This window comes from Phyllobates terribilis, unplaced genomic scaffold (genome assembly GCF_046119375.1).
Source record: "Phyllobates terribilis strain yellow unplaced genomic scaffold, ASM4611937v1 Scaffold_11__3_contigs__length_659146591, whole genome shotgun sequence".
NCBI lineage: Eukaryota > Metazoa > Chordata > Amphibia > Anura > Dendrobatidae > Phyllobates > Phyllobates terribilis.
The window spans coordinates 263,673,472-263,695,941 of NW_027362771.1; the positions used below are offsets into that span (position 1 = coordinate 263,673,472).

At 37.5% G+C, this 22,470-nt stretch overlaps 1 protein-coding gene across 12 annotated transcripts in view; it reads right to left on the bottom strand.

Annotated features, from left to right (window-relative positions):
- MAGI2 (membrane associated guanylate kinase, WW and PDZ domain containing 2) overlaps positions 1-22,470 on the bottom strand; it is a 1,194,143-nt gene that overhangs the window by 559,622 nt on the left and 612,051 nt on the right. The gene's annotated exons all lie outside the window — the stretch shown is intronic.

A 22,470-nucleotide genomic window follows, 5' to 3' on the forward strand; every position in this document is an offset into this window, starting at 1 on the left:
ACAAGGAAAGAAAGGGTTTATTTTCATTCCGATATTTGTGTCCCATTGACTTGCATTGGTTTCCAGTATCGGAATCGACGATATCCGATATTTTTGGGGTATTGGTCCAATCCAATATTTCCCGATATCGGAAGGTATCGCTTAACACTAGTCATAATAAACCCACCATGCCACAACTACCTCAAGTACATAACCAGACAGAACACACCAAGTTGGTTCTATATATAATTAATAATGGAACCTTTACACTAAACCAATCTTAGAAAATATAGCAATACCTGAAAGCCCTTTGGAATTTTACATATTTCTTAATAAATTTTTATCTAAAACTACATCAGATTTTCACACAAATCCTAAAAATAGATAAAGAGAACCAAATGAAACAAATGAGTCAAAAATATTAGATTATTTTCCTCATTTAAAAAAAAAAATCTAGTATCCAATGTCTATGAGTGGCTTAATTATGGGAATCTTTAAGTTTAGCAGATGATTTGAAAAGGGAAATTACAGCTTGGCATTTTCAATCAATGGGATGACAATAAGGTGAGAGTGGGCGATCTTCACAACTCATTCGTAGAAGTGTATCATGGCACGAACAAAAGGAGATTTACGAGGATCTTAGAAAGAGAGGTGTTGATGCTCATCAGACTTGAAAAGGTTACAAAACCATCTCTAAAGAGTTTGGACTCCATCAATCTACAGTCAGATTGTGTACTAATGGAAGAAATTTAGAATCATTAGTAACTTTCCCAGGAGCGGTTGGCCAACAAAGATCACTCTAAGTGTATAATAGTCCCAGATGTCACAAAGGAAACTAAGGTAACCTCTAAGCAACTAAAGGCCTCATCCACATTTGGTAATGTTCACGAGTCCACTGAACAACAATGGTGTGCATAGCAGGGTTACAAGGAGAAAGCCACTGCTCTCAAAAAAAGAACAACGCTTCCCATCTGCAGTTTACTAACAATCATCTGCACAAGCTAGAAGGCTAATGAAAATATTTTGTAGATGGAGAAGACCAAATTAGAGCTTTTTTACTGTTTAAATGAGAAACATTAATGTTGTAATCCAGTGATTTTTACTTTCTCCAAAACGTACAATCCTCATTACCTCAGGGAATACATGGTGGTGGCAATCTCATTGTATGGGCCTGTTTTTCTTCTTCTGGGCCAGGATGGTTTGCCATGATTGATTGAACAATGAATTCTGAATTATAACACCAAATTTTTTAATAAAAATTTCAGGACATCTGTTTTTGCGCTGAATCTCAAGAGTACATTCCATAAATCAATGACCAAAAGAACACAAGTCATTCTACACAAAAAATGGTTAAAGTAAAGTTAAAATTGTGGAATGGTCAACTCAAAGTACTGACCTTAATCCGAGGGCGCAGTCAGGCGGCCGTATAACAACGACGATTACATCGCAAGTCTCGGACTGGCCTGAGGCTTTCCTGAACCGAGCGCAACAGCATGTATTTCTATTCAGCTGCCACATTAAGGTCAGGAGAGCTGCCAGCCAGTCCATGCACTGAAATGCGATGGTCGTCCGTGTTATACAGCCGTCTGACTGTGCCCTTATAGAAATGTTAAAGGCTGGAGATGAATGGGTTAATATCGGCGCTGCCAAAGGATCAACAATGAACAAGAATCAAATATCTAGGAATGCGGTTTTATTGTCAACGAGTTTCAAAGTAACAATTCATCAGGACAAACCACCACACAGCCTGCAGCAGCCTACTGTGATCACATTTGCCCACACGTTCTCAATTTTTACTTGGATAGGACCCTATTGCGCTTATTGTCTTTCCAGTTTATTATTCTTATAGAAATGTTGTGGAACGATCTGAAGCAACTAGATCATGTGAGAAAACTCATCAATATAACAGTTGAAGCTGTTTTGTAAGAAGGATTGGGCTAAAATTCCTTCAAGACGATGTGCAGGATTGATGAACAATTACCAGAAACATTTAAATGCAGTTATTGCTGCACAAGGGAATTACACCAGATACTGAATGCAAATGTTCACCTACTTTTGGCACTCACACGTGATAGTGGATCATTTTCATCATTTAAAAAGTGACAATCTAATGTTATACTGGGTTCTGTTTATCTGCCCTTAGGTTCAGAATGAATATTATTTTCAACTAATTATGAGGAGCTCTCTATGCTTGATTTTGTTGAAAACTGCTTTTTCGGGTTCATTTTGATCTGATTTAAAAGGGAACCTTTACCCATTGGGGCTCACAATCTAGATTTCCTATCAGTATGTCTTTGGAGTGTGGGAGGAAACCGGAGAACCCGGGAGGAAACCCACGCAAACACAGGGAGAACATACAAACTCCTTGCAGATGTTGTCCTTGGTGGGATTTGAACCCAGGACCCCAGCGCTGCAAGCAGTGTATGAGTGAACAGACAGACTATTTATCAGTACAGCCATTTACAAATCAGTTACATAAAGTACATAAGTGCTGTGAAAAATCAATAGAATTGATTCAATAGAATTGATACAATAGATGTGCATTCATACAATTATAATATTGCTTTACAATAAAGTGCATATTATTTCTCAAACGTGTATCCATAATACATTATAAAGACATTAATTGATATTAAGTGACAGGTGTATATGATTTAATGGCAGGACTCACCCCATTAAACCAACAATGTAGGTGCCAAAGTCCAGCGTCTAGTGACAAGTTGCGCATGTCAAGGTAATCAGCCACGAAATGTCCCGGCCGAGCAGGCGCTCTAAGTGCACTCACGTCACCCGCGCCATCTTTGATAAGGTCTAATTGAAGGAGTGCTGAAGATACACACACACACACACACACACACACATACACCTCTGGCAAAAAATTAAGAGACGACTGCAAAATTTTCAGTTTCTCTGATTTTTCTTTTTATAGGTATATTTTTGAGTAAAATGTACATTGTTGTTTTATTCTATAAACTACTGACAACATGTCTCCGAAATTCAAAGCTAAAAATTTCGTATTTATTTGCAGCAAAAGATAAAGTCTCAACATACTGAAACAGAAACAGTGCTTTCAGACCTCAAAATTACTCATGTTTTAACTCAGGAAGAGTTCAGAAATCAATATTTGGTGGAATAACCATGATTTTTAATCACGGCTTTCATGCGTCTTGGCATGCTTTCCACCAGTCTTTCCGTGCTTTCCAATAGAAAACTGTTCAGTGGTTTCTTAATTTTTGCCAGAGCTGTATATACACACACAGGGCAGAGAGAGGGGTTTTTCCTTTCAGAGTTCGGGCATCCTTTATTTTTAATGGGGTTCGAGTTATGGTTGAAGCTTGGGTACTGTCCTGGTACCCGAACCGAACTTTTACATAAAGGTTGGGTACCAGAACCCGAACTCCAGCGGTGCGCCCATCCCTAATCCTAATCAATATTTTCATGTGATCAAACCATTACTTTATTGCTAGCTGCCATTAAAATGAAGAATGCCCAGACTAAATTTTCTTGATTTATCTAAAGTTTTGTGTAATTTTTTCTGGAATAAAAAATAAAATTGTTGCCAAAAATTCCAACTTTTTAACCATTTTTACACCTAAAGCTTGACTTTTAAAATGTGCACTGTGGACATGGTTAGCTATGCAAATAAAGTTTAAAGTCAGAGTTACGAATTACTACTTTAAAAAAAAATTGTAGCACAAAAATATGTAAACTCACAAAAAGGAATAGAATTAAAGGTGGAAAGGCACAGCTGTAGACAGAATTTTCTATCCAAAGATGTATGCGGTCTGTCAGATACATTTGGCATCAATAACGCCTATGCAGCCACAAGCAAAACAGACTTGGAAAAATCCTCCCCATGATAAATTCTCACCATAGTCTTATGCCTTCCACTGCAGTGCACCTTACGCTATCTTATGGATGAATTAAAAACCTGCTTGCATTTCATGCTTTGGATTATTGGACATAACTTTTTTTGTTTTTTAATATAGTGGAAAGCCTATGCCTCTTGTTTACACTGAAAACAGTATATGCTATGAATATTTTTTTTTCTATACTTTGTGTTCATATACATTTTCATTTGTGGCAAAAATATTAAATTGTATGGCATACTTCATGTGTTTTACTTCCGTATGGGCACCAAAATGCGCTTTTCAGCTTATCTTTACTACGGCCATTAAATAATGCGGCTGCACGCGGAGTGCACTGGATGGTGAAGTGTAGATCTTCCTTTTGTGCCGCCTGATCTCCAGGGAAGTGTGCATGATTAAAATGACATTGTCATGTGCCCGGAGCAAATCAGGCAACTGAAAGAAGTATGAGGCAGAGAACAACAAAGTGTCAGATAAAGACCGGAGCATGGCATTTCTTTCTTTACACCAAAGATAATTGCACAGTTTTGTCAATTAAAAAAAATTGCGTATTTGAATATGCCCGAGTAAATTCATCAACAGTGAAGACTGGAAAAATGTATTAGACAAATATTTGCCAGTGAAGAGCAGTGGTCGAAAATAGAGTCATTTGCCTGACATAGATTATCTTCTTGATGGAGCCAATTTATTCATAGAATGTAATAAAATAGTAAATTTGAGTCACGTAGTAATAGCGGATGCGAAGGCAACAGTCACTCCTGGGGTCTATTGTCTGAAGCAGCCAAAATGCTCCCTCTGTCACAATAAAATATACCCATATAATAAATCACAATCCTTTACATGGGATCCAGACAGTAGTTATCGCTGTAATTTTCTTTTAAAGGTGGTCCTGGGCCTTTTTTGCTTAGAGGGTCAATGTACAGCTGCAACATATGGAATGTCTACTTCCAATTTCAATATATCAATTTAAAATAATGTTTTATGAAATTATTGCATTTAGTTACGAAACATTACCCAACATTGATAGCATCCAATGTTGCCACCTTTTATCATAACTGCAACCAATTACTTCCCATCATTTGATACTGATTTTCTATACCTTTCACAACATTCTTTTCAGAAATGTTTCTATGCAGATTAATTGCATAAAAAGGTGTTCAAGTTATGAACAGTCCAAAAGGTTTAATTTATTTTGCTTGTCACAAAGGCAAAATTGAGGTTAAGCACAAGATGCTGTAGTCCATGTTTTCCCCCCTCACAATCAACATTTCTTAAAACGAAAAAAAAAAATGTGAATGGCACACTACTTTTTATTTGTTTATTTTATTTAATCACTAGTATAAAACTTCCCTGAAGCATTGTTCCTCCATACTAGCATGTTTAAGGAGGATTTTTTCTTTGTATTGGTTAACCATGGTCACTGCTGCTTCATATGCAGTTTTCTGAAGGGGGCCTAACAGTATCAGTTGTGTCTTCCCTACAGGAAAAATATACTTTGTACTGTGTTAGCCAGTATATAGCAAAAATAAATAAAATAAACTGAGGCCTCTTCATTTTTTTTTGGGGGGGGGGGGCGATTTTCACTTTAAGACTATGTTCACACGCCACTTTTTTTTTCTTGCGTGTTTTGCCATGAAAACACAGCATTTTACTGTCCCAGAAAAGTGAATCAGATTTCTGCAATGTTATGCACATGTTCCTTGTAGATTTGATCCAGTTTCAATTCTGTACAATGGCAATTCTTCCAGCATTATTCAACCATTTCAGTGAATGGAAAAAAATGGCAGCAAAAAAACACATTGTTTTTCCTGCCAACTAGTGTTGAGCAGGTTTCATTTACTCTTTCGGCGAGCGCGCTCGGGTGCTCGCCGAGCATTTTGGGGTGCTCGCCGAGCATTTTGGAATGCTCGGCTTTTTTTTTTCTGTCGCCGCGGCTGCAAGTGTCATGGCTGTTAGACAGCCGTGACACATGCAGAGATTGACTGTCGAACAGCCGTAACACTTGCAGCCACGGCAACAGTAAAAAAAAAAAAAGCAGAGCATGCCAAAATACTCGGCGAGCACCCGATGTCAATGAGACATACTTGTTCAACACTACTGCCAACATCAATATTTGCAGATTTTTCTGCTGAAAACACATACCCTGACTGAATTCATCTTAGTCAAATAAAGAGAGAGATGAAATATATATTTATGTTTCAGTAAAATTGACTTTTAGAAATGTATTATAAATAGATGGAAATGAGTATGTATGCCAACCTTGTAGCCTATACACCAGTCACATCTTTAAACAGAATCCGAGTATACAAAACATTACATTAACCAATGGAAAAAAAAAACTTGACAAGTGAAAAGTAATTGCTGATATAATTTTTATATGCATAACTAATCACACCCCTATAGTTATCGTATAATACAGGCACCTGAAGGTCATTTTACAACATTCTCTTACGTTCATTTGGTTTTTGCATGTAAAACTGCAGCAAAGACAAGAAATGTGCTGTCTGGCTTAAGGTGCACAACAATTTTATGTCAAATCATTTTAGACAAAAGTTTAAATCAGTGAAATGCATAAAAAACAAACAAACAAACAGATGTTTATGACACGCTCAAGACTTGTCTTGAAAATGGAACGCGGGGGAGTTTTGTTGAGCTATAAAATGTACCAGGTTTTAGGCACCAAATATTGGTCTCCTCTATACCACCCAAGAGGAGATGTAAAAAGGGACCACAGTCTGTCCTTCAAAATCCATCAAATAGCATGACCACCACGGCTAAGCATACGCTCTCGAAAGTTAGCATTAGTAACTCTACAAAACTGTGTGCAAGCTTAGCATAGGGCTCCTCATTGAACATGTGAATGGTTGATCAGTATGGATGGTGTTCTAATTGGAGGACCCCACATTTTCTCAGCATTTCCATTTTACGTAACCAAGATAGATTAAAAAAAAATTTTACGTTGTGACATGGCAGACTTTGAGGGCTTTTAAGCATATTGCTTCCAAAGTGTTGTGCTAGAAGTGTTGCCAAGGATCGTTCTTATTGCTTATTTAACATGAATGTATTTTTCATCTTCCAGCAGCAGAAAACAAATGGATTTTTGTGCTGCAGGCAGCTGTTATCTGACAAAGTAGAATAAATGTTTAAATAGCATCACATAACTATTCATCTTCCCACTTGATTCCTCCAAGCTGAGCAGTATGGTAGAAAGCTCCAAAGAATAACCTTAAAATTACTATAGGTCTGCAGTGCTGCTTCATCTACACAGAAAGATACATAATTTAATATGTCAGTTATCCCAATTTAGTTTATAGAGGTTTACCACCATACTCTTGTTACCTCTACTCCTTTCTAGTATTACTATAACTCTTCACCCTTGTCTTTTATGGCATTTCAATAAAATACCAGTTGTCTGTCTGCCCTCTCTAACATCGCGTTTTCCCACTTATCAAACGGAATCTTTCCAAAACTGAACATCTAGCGTTTTTTCAGCTTATCTCTGTGTATGGTACTACAACAACTCCTAGGCAGCACACCGGTTGTCTTGGGGTCATTTATGAGTCAGATCTTTAATTCACCCCCTATATCCAATCCCTTGCACAGTCACATCACCTTCACCTCAAAAATATCTCCATAATTCAATCTTTACTTACTTTCAAAACTGAAAATAATATAGTCGCTTTGGCTCATTCTTGTCTGCGCTACTAATTAGTCTTTGGGTAGGTTCACACAAGCATTATTAAAAACGTCTCACTTGTCATTCGAATGCAGTCTGTATGTATTCCGTTTTTTTACAGCAGCAGCTGTTAATAAATTACAGGACCATTTAAAGTTTCACATGTTTAAAGAATTGCAATGCATCTGTAAAAAACGTATGCTATGCATATGGCATCTGATTTTTTTTGCGCACCCAGGGAATTGAATGGACAATTGTCATCTAGTGCATACTGTGATTTTTTTTCACAAGCAGATTCAGTCAGTGAAATAAAATGGTCATCTGCACTGCCCCACTGAATAGAATTGGTCCGAGTGCAGTCCATTTTTCTTTCACGGACCGCCGCACTCTGACCAAAAATACAGTCACGTGCATAAGCCCTTTTTCTCACTAAACTCTCCCCTCTACATTCAATCCTGAATGTAGCTGACAGGATCATTTTTGTCCAGCCTCTACACAGATGCCTTCACCCTGTGCCAGTCTTTGTGCTGGTTACCCGTCTATCATAGAATACACACACACATATATATATATATATATATATATATATATATATATATATATATATATATATATATATATATATATATATATATATATATATATATATATATATATATATATATATATATATATACATACATATATACACACACATATATACACACACACACAAACACTAGGAAATTTCAGTTTTAAAGCCTGCAGAAAATAAATGCAGCTCTGGTTGATAACACAGGGTCTAACTCATGATCATTCCAAGTTAACTAATGTAATGTGAATGCAAAGTGATTACATTTTTAACGCAGATTAATTTTGTAAACTTATTCTATTATTCTTTTTACAATAATGAGTTTACTTGTAGAACAGAGCAAACTGAAGTTACATGCTTGAATTTTGCTTATTCAGCCGACTAATGTTTAAACACCAATACAGTAACCTAATATTAAAGTTAGATAATAAATATCCTTGACGTGAATGGTTTGAATTCGTTGTCTGATCGTGGAAAGGTTGCAGACAACGAATTCTTAGCAACGTTCCAATCTGTCTCAACTATGTTTTTGTTTCCAACTGGATGCAATTTGGGCTTACGCAGTTCTGATAAATCTGTGAGGGGGTGGGGGTGATGCAAACTTCTTCAATGATTACACTGACTAATCAAATTTACTTATGGCTGACCTGGGCAAAAAGCGGCTCATTGGCCACATCCGACCCTCTGACTTTTCAGTCAGGACAGAGACAGCTAGAGGGCTAAAACAGTCGCCCACGCACCGTGCCCTCCCCCAACCGCCATCATCGCTATCTGCATACTCAGGATGCAGATAGTGGAGAATACACTGGTGGGGGACAGCACCGCCGGCTCCATCTTGCACCAATCAGCATGGGAGACAGCAGATGCGATGACATAATTTCATCACACGGCTGCCGAGACTCAGAATAGGGGGATGTCAGCATATTTAATTCTGCTTATTATTAATATGCTAATATTAACCCCTTTCCGACGTGGTCAGTAATAGTACGCACCACGTCGGAAAGGCTGGTTCAGCAGGGGCTCCGGCGCTGAGACCCCGCTGAACCGGGCACATGTCAGCTGATTTAAACTGCTGACATGTGCCTGCAACAGCCGCAGGTGGAATCGCGATCCACCCGTGGCTGTTAACCAGTTTAAAGCCGCTGTCAATCTCTGACAGCGGCATTTAACAGCGTCGCGCCGGAAGCACGGCACTTACCCCGCCCATCGGTGACCCCATCACATGATCGCAGGTCACCGACGGGTGTGCATGGCAACCCAGGATCTGCAGCAGACTCCTGTGGTTGTCATGTAAAGATTGCTATGAGCGCCACCCTGTGGTCGGCGCTCATAGCACATGAGCATTTCTACTGCATATAGGCTATCTGCTCATCGCCTGTATGCAATAGAAGCAATCAGAAAACTGCTGCTTCTAGTCTCCTACGGAGACTATAGAAGCAAGCAGAAAGTGTAAAAAAAAAAATGTTTTTAACAATATAAAAAGTTTATATCACCCCCCTTTTGCCCCATTCAAAATAAAAAATAATGAAAAAAAACAAACACACACATATTTGGTACCGCTGCGTTCAGAATCGCCCGATCAATATAAAGAGAAGAATTAATCCGATCGGTAAACGGCGTAGCGAGAAAAAAAATTCCAAACTCCAGAATTAAGTTTTTTTGGTTGCCGCAATAAAAACGTCAGCTCGGCGTGCAAAAAATAAGCCCTCACTCGGCCTCAGATCACGAAAAATGGAGATGCTACAAGTCTCGGAAAATGGTGCCCTTTTTTTTTTTTTTTTTTTTTAAAGCAAAACTTTGGATTTTTTTCACCACTTAAATAAAAAAGGACCTATACATCTTTGGTGTCTACGAACTCATAATGACCTGGAGAATAATAATGGCAGGTCAGTTTTAGCATTCAGTGAACATGGTTGAAAAAAAAAAAACTGTGGAATTGAATTTTTTTTGCAATTTCACCGCACTTGGAATTTTTTTCCCATTTTCCAGTACATGATATGGTAAAACCAGTGATGGTGTTTAAAAGTACAACTCGTCCCGCAAAAAATAAACCCTTACATAGCCTAATTGAATGAAAAATAAAAAAAAGTTCTGGCTCTGGGAAGAAGAGGAGCAAAAAACGAAAATGTAAAAGCAGAAAATGCTCTGGTCATTAAGGGGTTAATATTGAGCAGAATTAATTTCAGCCTATTGGTTCAGCCCTCCACAACACAGTAATTGTGCCCATACTGAATCCCTTTCATGTTCTTACCCACTATGTTACCCTTTTCATGGTTGGCATAGAGTATGTTGCCCCACAAAATACACATGCACACACACACACACACACAGTATGATTAGATACCCCACACCCAAAATGAAGTATCCTGCACAAATTGCCACCATACACACAGCATGACCCCACAGTGACCTCTAACATTGTTAAAATACTCTCCACAGCCGAACTTAGTTTGATTTCCCCATAGAGTCCTAACACACAGTATGATGGGCCTCACAATTATCCCACCCAGATTATGATGGCACCCTTAGTCATCCCAACCAAAGTATGATGGCCTCCACAGCCCCCCCACAGTATAATGGCCTCCACAGCCCCCACAGTATAATGGCCTCCACAGCATAATGGCCTCCACAGTGCTGTGGGGGCAATGATACTGTGTGTTGAGTACTGTTGGGTCTATGATGCTCTGTGTGGGGGGAATGTGGACAGCCTGTGGGGGTTACAATGCCATGCTAGGGGCATGTGGGTGCTATCATAATATGCGTGGAGAGGCTGTTGAGACAGATACTGTATGGGGTTTCTGTTGAGGAGAGGCCATGACACTTTCATGGGGGTAGAACTATCACACTGTTGGCATTATAGCCTTGGGGAGGTGGTATTTTATTGTGGGGGGTGGGTATTATACGATCCATGGAGGCATCATACTGTGGGGCCATAATACTCCCCACAGTTTCCCTTTACAAGCACTGACAAAAACAAATCTACCTCACCCAGTTACTGGCAGATATAAATTCTGATAATGAAAATAGAGAATTATCAACCATTTCTGCTGCATAAAGATGAGTGAACCAATTCTACAAAAACTGATAACGGTATTTTTATTTATTTTTTTTTTAATTCATTGAAGTTTGCAAATTCAAGTAATTCTCAATTTGGACAGAACACCTAAAAAGACAGAAGAGAACATTTATGTGACCTTAGCTGTGGGCCATCAGGCTCACCCCTAATTCCAGTTACCCCACAGCCAATCAGAGGGACTATAGGTCACTCATGACTTTCAGCCACTGTAAAAGCCCATTAGTGGGTTATGTGGATAAGATCGAGGCTCTCCGAGCTTAGTCAGAGAGAGATTAGATAGATTTATTTATAAGAAATTGATAGAACAAGAGAGAGGGAGAGAGATGGAAGTTATTGCGAGTTATTTTAACGCTTTCAGTGAATTGCTGCACTCATTAGCCGCAGTCCCCTTTCTAAAAGTCTGCTCACGCACATCTTGTCTATTTTGCATTTTCTGCAACCAATATATTATTTATGTTGTTTTTTTCTGCAGAAAACTAATAAAAATAGGATGTAAGCACCACAGACCAGCATTATTTTACTTCAATCTTTAACAATTTTGCGAGGCCGGGACCTCATCTTTTGCAACTGTGCAATGCCTGCTTTTGAGACTCCCAATATTGCTGTAATTTATGTATAAAACTACTAGCATTTAAACACTAGACTACTGTTAATTCTAGTTGATAATCTGTGAATGTCACTTTCAAATTAACAAGGCTTTCTTTGCATTACAAATCATGAAAAATGTTGGATACTGTACATTCATAGAGACCTCAGTTATACACGTCTTTTCATGGCATTCACAATGAATCAAAAATCGGACAAAATACATTTTTTGGCTGAATGGAACCAGATGATTACTGTGATTTCTACATCAGCCCGGCCCAGACCAAACGGTCACAAAAGCCCTGCACCTCTAGATTAGAACATCTATGTTTAAGAAATTTTCAATGTCAAAAATTGTAAAGAAATTTAGTTTACAAATTGAACAATGTTATTTACTGCTGTATTAGATATACATTATTTGTAGCCAAAGTAATTATAATTTGATTGTGGAATATTAACAGGATTACTCGTATCAATTAAATTATCCTGACCAAGGTGAATATATATGGAGGTACGCATTCCCTTCACAAATATACAACAATGAAATATATTCAAAGATATGCAAGTTTAACAGAATATGATATATAACAACTGTAATAACTAGGTGGTGTTAAAATAAATCTATTCAATTTCATCCGCATTTGGGACCCTGGAGTGCTTGCCTCGTTACAGTAGATATAATAACACATTACTTGCATCACTTAATAACAATGACTAATCTAAAAGTATGTAAGGATATGCTTGGATATAAATAACACATACACATACCAATATTACATATGCCTTATGGTTGCGCATGCTTCCATTTCTGTGCAAGTGTATATCAAAAGCTTTTTTAGGCTTGGGTTTAGAGAGGAGCGGATCTTTGGAAATTTGAATTTGTCGATGTCAGATTTTCCCCAAAAATCTGATTCGCGGCAAATAAATTCACTTCATGGACCATAAGAACTTACAATGTACAGGCAAGTAAAAGAGAAAAGGTACTCTGCTTAGCAGAGGAGCTTACATTCTACAGAAGAGACCTAACCAGTGACTCTGGAAATCTAAAATAATTCTCTGTACAAACTGTGCTCCACTGGGAACCACTGATTTTTGATGGCCCAGGTACTGACCACCACTGTACAAAGTATGATAATCTGCTAGATGTCATAGCTGTAGTACATTATGGGGAAGCCTTCGTAACCATGTAAAATAATGTTCACGGCAACCCTTATGGGACAGTCCTAACTAATACATACATATGGATAAGGGCAGAGAGGGTGTGGCTGCCCTTTGTCTGAGCTGAAAGGTTCATTCTGCCTCTCAGGTCTATACTTCTACTAAGGGATCAGTCTCTCTGCCCTTATCCATATGTATGTCACTTGACAAATGGTAAGGTTTTAATATTAGAGTTAGGACTGTCCCATAAGGGTTGCCGTGAAGTGGCGGGATGGCTTTTACATTATTTTGATCAAAATTATGTTAACTAAATACCCTTTATTATTTATCATTGTTTTTGCACTGTGCCATTTATCCATTTACTTCCAATTATTTGGGTATTTTGCTTGTCTTTGGTTTTTCTCTGTCTAGTGGCTTTATGTGAACATGCATTTACATTTTGCATGCACATCAATTTAAGTTTCAGTTCAGACTCACAGGTTTTTTTTTTTGTTTGTTTTTTGCACAAGTAGTCCAAAAATTATCAACTAGGAGTTGAAAATTATGCCTTTTTGGGGGGGCCGCAACTGGTTTGCCAATCAAGGAATTCACAGTCACACTGAGTGACTATATAGCTAAGGCATTCCTTCACCAGCCCTTATGTATTTTATACTGCCCATGATAGAGCCCTACTGATTGGCAGGGCCAGAAAATGAGATCTGATGAAGGTCATTATAGGTAAGCCCGGGATGTTGCGCCTGTTGCCATTGTCAAGCTTAGTGAGTCTTCAGCAGTGTGTGAAGCGGCACAAGGCATTATAATTTATTTTTGCCTATCTTTACAAATCAAATATCAGATTGTGGAAAATCTAAAATTCCACAATACTAGGGGGACAGAAAGTATCTATAAACAAAGCGATACAATTGGCAATGTTGCCAACAAGCTTAAATGCACATGATAAAACCCGAGGGTGTGTTAAATTGTGTTTTTTTGAGGAGGTGGGTTGGTTCTGAAATTTCAGCAACTGAAAAATGCTTTCTACATGTCTAAAATAGAATAGTCTGCTGCATGTGCATTGCATGAATTTCATCTAGCCCCTTTTAGCTAAAATGGGTAAATTGCATAGAGTATAAATACATTTGACAAATTAGCAATACAATCTAGTGACATTTTTCAAACTTGCCATATAAATACAAATCTAGAGTATATAAAATCAAGTTTAATGCACGGTGGCTAGCAAAAGTTTTGAGGCAGAAATAAGTGTGGCTTTGGTACTTAACCAATTGCATGACAAATTGGGTTAATGGTCCCCAAATTTGTAGCAGGGCCAGAATGTTTTTCCATTGTGGAAACCTGTTAAGCCAAGTCCAGGTGAGTATGAAAAATTGTGCATTTTTAATCCAAAAAAAAAAATCATGGAGACATATTTTCAACATCAGTCACTACAAATGCAGTATTATGCACCATTTGCTCTTTAGAATGTACTGTCCACTTTTCAGCTGTTTTCATTACACAGCAATAAGGTGTTAAATGTAAAATTAAGAAGGATATAATAACGCACAAAGGATGATAAATCTTCCACCCCAAGAAATATGTCAAAATGTTATTACAACAAATGAAATGATTTTAACCTTAATGGATTTTATGTTCTCTACAGATAGAATTCTATTATAAAAGCACATCTAAGCAAACAAAATAAAATTAGCTTTCACTGTTTATTTTTCAGCTCATCTAAGCAGAAATGAAAGATACACATGATAGGTATTATATATTGGGAAACTGTAAAAAAAATAAAAAAATAAAAATATAGTGATCTTTATATGAATTTGTTAATTTTTAAACATTTTACACAAGAAAATCACAACAAATATGGCTTCCATTTCCAATTTGGCTTCCTTTTGAGCTCTAACATGGTAAGGATGCCCCTTAGAGCAGTTTCATCTTTACACAATTGTGTTCAACAACTAAATAATATTTAAAATAATTGAAGAACTTAGAAAATAGTAGTGGTAGTCAGTCTGAATAATATCCAAAGATACAAGTTAGATGGGGAAGGTCTGTAGTTGTATAGTTCGTGTTACTGTGAATTCACTGATCTGCGATATACAGGAGTATCAGCACAGCACCATAACAGCATTTTATTTAATCTACACACTGCAGTTGCAAACCAAGACAGCAGTTTAATACGCCCCACCCCGAGTCCTAATTTTTTAGTAAACCAAAATTATGAAACCTAGGCTCATGCAGCATCACAGGCAGTGAAGCCATAATTATTTGTTTTACGCAAATCACAAATCTCCTGAATCCCTTAATTTAAAGTCAACTGTCTACCTCACAAACCATGTGAATTGTTAAAAATTTGCATTTTTGTTGCAGAATTTATTGTTGTAGTAGTCCAATTTTAGACCCATATACAACATCCAAATATTGGGGCCAGTTACAAGTGCTTCTTTTTTGGTACAGGAAATTAACAAGTTTTTCTTGTCCCGTTCTTCTTAGGAAAGTAGCAGAAAGTTTACATTTTTTGAATACCTGTCTTAGTAGTCCAATTAACCATACACCGCACAGCCATACTATTGTCATATTTTGTTTCCAGGAGCAATCCTACATTTACCTACTTTTTAATGAAGAATTTGGGTTTATGTTGCATTTTTGTTCAAGGAAGAGGGGAAATAACTAAAATATAAAAATAAAATAGGTTTTACAACTGTTTTAAAAGTTGAATTTAACTGTATGCACCAGAATCATATTGCCTGCTGCTGATGCATATTAATTTCCATGCGAGTACAAGCCTAGTAACAGTGTTACGCAAGTGAATTTTTTTTTGTTTGCAAAGAGGAGATGACAAAAAAGAAATGTAAAATGCTTAAAAAGGTATTACAATTGTTTTAGTAGCCGAATTTAACAATCATACATGACAGAACTGCTGTCTTGCCGCATATTACTTACCTTGGGTGTACTTAAACAACGTAGCATTCCAAGTTTTATTTTTGGTTAAAGGAGGATAAGCGTGTTAAAATAAATAAATCAAAAATAGAAATTTTAAACATTATATAGATTTACTTTTTGTATATTCATTTGACTATTCCAGTTAGGCAACTGGATGCCCAACAACTACACTGTGGTCTGTTGCTGCATTTCGAGGCTGTGTATCTACCTTGTGGCATCGTTTGTTGTTACATGTTCCATTTTAGGCAGAGGTAATTAATGGACTTTAGCCAAACATTTGAATAAAAAAAATATTATTAGGATAAATTGAGACAACCATGCAGGTCTGTTTTGGCACAACTATTTAAAATTGTCAAAGTGGAAGTACGCATGCTGCACCAATATTACAGGCAGCATGAGGTGGTTTCATTAGCCTTTTTTTATGATCATGTGAACCCTGCTTTGCATTTATCGTTGGTTCCATAGTTTTCCAGGGTTGATTAGGGGTGGTTAGTAAACTTTGGTAAAGAATTTAAAACATTACACTTATGTTAAAATGTTAAAGAGTAACTGTCATTTTAATTTAAACACATATTTTGATATCCTAACTTTCATTTTCAAAATTCTCAGGTAAAAATCAGTGTTCAGTGAAGACAGCTTTTTACATTACTGAGGTAGAAGATGGCAGTTGCTACTAAGATTCTATGGAGAGGGGAGGGGTGAGAAGGGAGGAGTTCGAGGCAGAGCTTCTCCCTCCTTTTGACCCTCACATGTACATAGAATCTTATTGGTAGCAAATTTAATCACCTGAGTAATGTGAAAATCTGTCTTCACAGAAGACAGATTTTACCTGATAATTGAGAATTTTAAAAATTAAAAGTGCAGTCCTGGAGAAGAAAAGCATATTTCTCTGATAAGATATATTACAAAATTACTTATTTTCATATGCACCATTATGGATTTATGAAATAAAAACTGAAATGACAGTTAATCTTTAGAATCAAAAAGAGGCACTGGCAACAAATGTGGTACAATGCAATAACAAATAACCAACAAATAAAGTAGCACTCTGCAACGCTAAGTATGCAAACATGAAATATATGAAATTTGAATAGCATTATTGCTCTAGAAAATAGAAATAACTGAGAAATCTTAGCGAAAAATTGGCCAATTCATGTATACCTGCAATAAAAAAAGTTAGCCAAAAATTATGGGAGCTACTGGCAGCAGCAGCACCTACAGAACTTCTAGCAGAAACTGTTGCGGCAGTAATATTATGTAATTAAGGTCACAATTGGCCTACTTAGTCACTGGCAAGCATATTAGTGGAGACAAAGCACAGAGCATAATGGACTATATGGCACATTGTTTCAGTCAAAGCTGGATTATGTAGCCACTATCAGCTTGAGTCAGTGTTCTGCACAATTCACCTCCTCTTCCACCATAGCAGTAAATTTTATACAGAGTAAAACTTTCATTCAGTCAATGACACCAGTTTTGGTTCTGCCTTTTAGTCCCATAAACCACAGCACCCAAGGGGTTGAAGAAGATTTTAAACCAAAATATTCTTCCTTTTGATTTATTAGAAGAGATGAACAGTCAAGCTTTGTACACAGAAGACATGGGTCCGAAGGAGATTGAGGATCCAATTCTAATGCTAAGGTGCGTGCTAGCTCTGCAAGCCATGGTGGTACCGGCACTGGTAGCACGCTGAGCCAGGGAAAGTCTCAATTTGCGAATTAGGCAAGGAGCTAAGGCCAATTCCTGCAACTGTTAGGTGAATACAGGATGATGAGGATTCCATGAGAATTCTAATAGGGAACCAGACATAAGCGCCAAGGAAGGGAAGGCTTCAGAGGAGCAGGTTGTTGGCTTGGGCGATACACTACACAGACTACGTCATTCTGCATTCAGTTCTAGAGCAGGTGATGCTGCTCGTGCTGTTGGGGAAGGGAGTGGGAGTTCTTTTGCATGATGCCATCAGACAATTCTTTGGAAGTTAACATACTCTGCAAGAGGAAAATAAGCCATTCATTTCCCAGTCTGCATAGACTATGAACCACAGCTCTCTATCAGCACATGAAGAGACATCGCTTGCTCATTTAGGAAAAGCAGCCAGCAATCAGAGCAAGCCTTTTCCCTTCTGGTCATTGTCATCTTTCTATCAACCAGGGCACGCCCTTGCGCAAGACCTGGTTGGTGTCATTGTCATTTTCATTAATCACTTCTGCTTGTCCAAAGAGAAAAATCCAGCGTTCCAAACATCTTAAAAATATCTTTAATAGATGAATATTAAAAAATGGACAAGTTCCAAGAGACAAATGTGAATATACACTAGGAGAGTGTGCTAAATACAAACGCGTTTTGGAAAGAATTCCTTATTCATTATTAGAGCTTGTCATGTTCAGAGTACTCCTCCATCACACCTGCAAACATGTCTGCTAATACCCTTTTTATTGCAGCATATTATAGGGAGAGGTCAAAAAGAACACAAAGTGCCATTCAGTCCCAGCAGTTCGGACACAACAGAGCAGATTAATAGTGAGTCCTTGGTATTCATAAGGATAGTGCTACTTCTCCTTGCTCTGCCAGTATACACAGTAAATATTGGTCAATGGTGAGGGCTAATCTGTACTTGCAATTAAACACAATAAACATAAATTTAAAAAAGTGCTGCTCATTTCCATAATGAGAGGGAAGCGGGGCTGGTGAAATAGGAAAGCTGCACAAAACCTGCCGCTCGAGACCCCGCAGATATTTATGGACATGATGTCATCAGTCTCGCCCACTCATGATAAGGAAAGGAGTATAGCCAGATTACCCCTTTAGTGGTGAGAGTACTTTGCTCTAATTGCTAGGAGTTCATTTTCACTCAGTGTCTTTGCAAATATTAACCAAAACCGACTATCAGCTTGATATATAGATTTAATGTACACCCTGAAACATCCCCATTTTAATGGTCTCATGGAATGTCTGGAATAAAAGTGATTCACTAAAGAATAAAAAACAAAAGTGTTTTTTTATTAGAGGAGTTAGCGGCTATCACCTCATTGCAGGAGACTATTTACACGTCTGTTTATATCATACCTGCACTATCTTTTTTTAAGTAGCTAGCAGAGGAACACAGTTTTCACAGGCTTTCTGAACCTAATGTGGTACATTTTGTGGACCAATCTTGTCCATTGTATTCAATAAGCCCATATTTCAAACACAGATGGCATCAATTTGCTGTCTGTTTCATTCATGTGGCAGCATGTAAAACACAGAGGTTTAAAAAACTTTTCAGAATAAGATGTCCTGTGAACATGAGGAATAACACCATTTCTGGCCACTATGACTTCTATCCTGCATTCTCACCAGTTTTCGCCTTTGCATGCTCTATCTGACATTTTCAATCCATAACGGCACAGAGGGGAAAGCCTGCTTCAAATTCACTTTGTGAGCTACAAAGACCAGCTACAGAAAACTAGGAAGATATTACACAGCAGAGCTGAGCTGTCTTTATCTGAATCGAGCTCTTGTGTGAGGTAAAACACTTGGTAAGGAGCTCTGCATGATTTCGGTCCGTCTCTGTTCCTTTCCCTACTACTCAATCCTCCTCCCACATCTCCATAGAGGATAATGGACTGTCACATGACACATGCAGTCAGTCTCCTCTGTGAAAAAGCAGCTTGAATCAGCCTTGAGCAGTGGATGGCGAGTTCAGGAGGCAGGTGGGATGGCAAGAAGTGTCTGACAAGTGGGGAAGGCTGATTTCTCAGATAGGATACATTCCAAAGTTTGTTATAATTACTTGCATACTGACTTATGCAAAGTTTGTTGAATGTACATTTCCTCTTTAAGGATTATTGGTTTTGTTTCTTGGTGCAGACACATTTTTTTCGCTAGGGCTAAAAGTCCAGCCAACTTGTTACAGCACATTATAGTCCTTTAAATAAACAACAGATCCATGATCCACTTTAATTTCCAATTCTGTTTTCCAAATGTATATGCTACTAGTATATAGAATCTAATATGGAAATGGTTGTCCAGTCCTAAAAAAAAAAAAAATAAGCTAAGTTTGGAAAGACAAAAAAGTGGTGCCCCATAATGTAGATGTTTCGATGAATAAAAGTAAGAGCAAGCAGAACTGCACACCTTAGCGAGATGTAATTACATGATTTTGGATGGTGTCTGTTATAAAGTGGACCAGCTGCTGCTCCTCATTGTGCAGTTTACGCACAATGGCTTCCGCAGTCAGTTCAGTAGACTGGCCTGATGAAGGCGCTTGTTCAATGCCAAAATGCATAGCCTCAATAAATTGATGGTACTTCTACCATTTAGCAGTTATCTTTTCCAGCAGAAACCAGTTTCTCAATTGGATGCAGGCCTGTGGAATATGAAGGCCAGTCAATGGCATCTTTGCCTTCACTACCAGGAGCTGCCTACTCACAGTATTTGTAGAAATGATTCAGGTCTTGTACAACATTTGTTATATGTTTTATACAGGATATTCAACATGTTCAACAAGGTAGGAGTGCCAAACTTATCAGAAAATGCAAGGAATAAGTGGAGTAGCCCAAATTGCTCCACAATAGGTTAGAACTTGTTTGACTAAAATAAGCCAATTGCTCAATATTCAGTTTTACTAAATGGTCAAACAATGCGCCAAATTTAACAAACAGCATGAGCTCCACTAAGAATATCTAGTCTGTTTGTAGCTTTAGTAAATCTGAACCCTTTTTTATACAGCAATCTAATCGCAGTCTATACGAATATACGACCAAAAATTAAACATGCACATGTAGCTTACTAATAATGAAATATAAAACTAAACAAGCTCCTTAATAGCAACTCGTGCTTTCCTACTATGTTACATTCTTCATGATAAAGAGCATCAAGGGCAGACCAACCATTTACCAACAGCGAATGGGCCTTATTACTAAAGGGGGACATCATCATCAAAATTATTAGAACAAAAAAAGTGCAGGTGGCATACTCGTAAAGGATTTGTTAGAGAACCATCAGAGGACACAGTGGACACCTTCTGTCTACGTCCACCTTGGCAAAAAATGAGCTAGGCTCATATCATAATTAAAATTTCAGAGGTTAGCCTTCCAAATTAAATTCAAGCAATTTTTACATATCACAAAATATTAATGATTATAGTCCTGTAATTACAGTATAATCAACCGTAGCAGACTAAAGAGAAAGCATGACCAAGATGAGGTCAAAGCCAAAATAGGGAAACAAACAGCATCGCTCCAGGATGAAATGAGCAGGCTTCATTGCTGCAATGTTTAGTGACCTCTGGCACTGTTTTAATGGAAGTAAAATTAAAAACTGCCTAAATGTGCCAATTGTGCTAACATTTCAATGACAAACTTTAAAAGCAGCACTAGTTTGTTGGTAACAGAACCACAATGAGGACCCATTTCTCCGCATTGCATTTTCAGTTGGCAGTGTTTCAAGTCTGGCTTAATTTCTATTACAAGTTACAATTAAAGCATTATGCAAATAACATACTGTAACAATGAAAGACTTTAAAAATTAGCACAAATGGCACTTAAAGTAACAATCCAAACTATTTCAAGCCGCAACAAAAGTAAATGCAATAGTTTCTCTTAACAGTATATTACAATTCTGAAGACTTCTGGACTTTGAGTTCTCTTCCATACAGAGAAGAATAATGTCACATCATCAATGTGATTCCTGACTCATTCACATCCTGCTATAAAAGAAAGAAACTATCTAGACTCCACTCTTGGTGTTGCCAGGTACAGGCTAAATTTAACAATGATTCAGCATCGGATTTTGCAGTAACGTCACCGATGTGTGATAATTCTAAAAGCAAAATTACACATTCTTACCACTGCGGCTGCAGTATAAAAGCAATCAGTCTTCATATATTTGGAAGAACAATCAGCGATTGCCATAATATAACACATATCAGGAACCTAACATATTAACCTATCTATAAGCAATCAATGTACAACGGTTGTATAAAGAAGTAATATGGCACCCATAAAAGTTTTTGGAGCCCTCTTATACCTATACCAAATCCATATGGGTATGTACAGAATCATCAGCATTAAATACAGCTGTCAATGAAAAGTGGTTTCACACCATACTAAAGAACAGAATATTCCAAAAGCAGTTTCTGGAAAAAAAATAACTTACCAATAAGAGTATCACCACAGTTCACTGTCTTATAATATGCTATACATTCATTTACTTTACATTCACCAAACACTAGCCGAGCTTATGTCCTGGCAGCCTGTCTCTATTTAATGCATCATTAATTGTGCTGATCAATAACTGCTGCACATAGTTTGCACTAGGAAAGCATTAATATATAGCTCCCTTGTGGCATATTTGCTACTTCGGAATTAAGGCTGCTTATTTAGCAAGACTTGTGGATGACTGTATAAGAAACCGCTTTCAGCAATAAAAACTGTAATTTGATTTCATTGTATCAGATAATCCCACACATTAAAAACTAATCCTATGTGAATTTCTGTTTATCTCCTTATACATTTATCTACAAGCACAGGCCTACTTATATACACACATACATTTCTAACATAATAGAATCTGTAGTAAATATTGTACAGAGGGGTTTACTGTTCTGACAACTTGCTATGATGTAGTAAGAGAAAAAAAGAAAAAA